The sequence below is a fragment of the Neofelis nebulosa genome, chromosome 1, assembly GCF_028018385.1.
Source record: "Neofelis nebulosa isolate mNeoNeb1 chromosome 1, mNeoNeb1.pri, whole genome shotgun sequence".
NCBI lineage: Eukaryota > Metazoa > Chordata > Mammalia > Carnivora > Felidae > Neofelis > Neofelis nebulosa.
The window spans coordinates 184,068,935-184,070,924 of record NC_080782.1 but is presented as its reverse complement, the minus strand read 5'-3'; the positions used below and the strand labels follow the sequence as shown (position 1 = coordinate 184,070,924).

The window sequence follows — 1,990 nt, the reverse complement described above, 5'->3', positions numbered from 1 at the left end:
AATTTTTAAAAGTCAAAGATACATAAAAATAACTTAATTAGAAAAAAATAATTCAGAAAGGGGAAATTTCAAATGTTTCCATGAACTCAGGGAAATAAGAAGAAAAAATCCTCATTGAAGCAAAATCTCAAACAAGTGATTTTCAGGACCTACATTATTAACATGATAAAAGATGCAAAGTGAGTTGGAATGGCTCAAATTTTAAATAAAATATTAAAAAATACAAAAATAATACCTACAATATATTAAAAATTGTAGTTCACTGCCGAAAACTGAGTCAAAATTAGGATAACACTACCCAAGGATAAAAGAAAAACAAGATATCCAAAATTAAAAATGATACTACATTATGAAAGTCAGAGAATATTTAGATTTACACTTGATCTTAGCCAAAAGGCCGAGAAGCGATGAGAATATTTAGATTTAAAAAAAATTACATTCTGTCAAGAAAAAAACAAAACAAAAATAGCATTAAATAAGGTCAAATATATATTTGAAAATGACATAATGTGCTATTGTAATGTATTTATTTGCTTGGTTTATGTTCTTTTCAACTACTTCTTGAGAGAATCTGGTCATCTATTTAAATAGTAAGTTTATTGTTTAATGAGGTTTTTATTATTTGCATTATATTTTACATTCTATGCAATATAAGGAAAATGAAATTCAAATGCTGTATCACAAAATACCTCTCCATATTATAAATGAATACAACTCATAAGTCCACTAAATATTAATAATCATGTAAAAGGTGTATTGAGTACTTTATGCAAAAATTATTTTATTGGGATTAAGACTGATGTGGTGATATTGGTAAAATCATTTGAGGTAAATCCATCATCCGTGGGTTCAACATGTATTATTTATCCTATTCAACACAGTAAAACATAGAATCCCTTTTTCTTAATTTTTGTATTTCAATTTTTTTTAAAGAATTAGATTAGATTGGGATATGACATATTCCATGTAGTGTTTACAGCAATCATATAAAAAGGAAGATATTTAAAAAAACATAATATAAAATAAAATTCAACTTTCTTTCATTTAAAAAAAAATATGTTTATGTTTATTTATTTTTGAGAGAGACAGAGACAGAATGTGAGTGAGTTAGGGGCAGAGAGAGAGAGACATACACAGAATCCGAAGCAGGCTCTAGGCTCTGAGCTGTCAGCACAGAGCCCGACATGGGGCTCAAACTCACCAACCGTGAGATCATGAACTGAGCTGAAGTTGGACACTCCACCGACTGAGCCACCCAGGTGCCTCTCTTTCATTTTTTTTTTTTTAAGTTTATTTACTTTTTTGAGAGAGAGAGAGAGAGAGAGAGAGAGAGAGAGTCCAAGGTGGGGAGGGGCAAAGAGAGAGAGTGTGAGAGAATCCCAAGCAGCCTTTGTATTGTCAGCGCAGACCCAGACGCAGGGCTTGAACTCAGGATCCATGAGACCATGACCTGAATGGAAATTAAGAGTCAGACACTTAACTGACTGAGTCACCCAGATGCCCCAAATGCAACTTTCTTTCAAAATTTAGCTATATATAATCCCCTCACCCACATTAAAAAAAAAAATTAAGACAGTAAATTATCGCTAAAATAAAAACGATAATTTAATATAAAACCTCAACACATTTACAAGGAATAGAAAATTAAAAACTTAAATGGAAACTAGAAAATGTTAATATTAATACAACCACTATATTTAGGACCATAGTCACATTGTTATTAGCTATGTCTTCCATCATTTTAAATAAGAGAAAATTAGAAGTTGAATGGATTTTTGACTCATTGGGTCTAATTAAAATACTTCCTTAATTTTTTCTCACCATTTTAGGGCACATTTTTTTTCAGTAATCTTTTACATTTTCCATAGATGTGAATGGGAAATTAATTTAAGATTGTTTATTATGTCCTCGGGTTTTTGAATACTCTATTTATTTTAGCCCTTATAACAGAGAGTCATCATATTTCCTAAAGCTCTATTCATGACTTTAA

General features: G+C 30.2%; 1 pseudogene; it reads right to left on the bottom strand.

Annotated features, from left to right (window-relative positions):
• Positions 1 to 252: 252 nt before the first annotated feature.
• On the bottom strand, positions 253 to 409 carry LOC131490136 (U2 spliceosomal RNA; annotated as a pseudogene).
• Between the last annotated feature and the right edge of the window lie 1,581 nt (positions 410 to 1,990).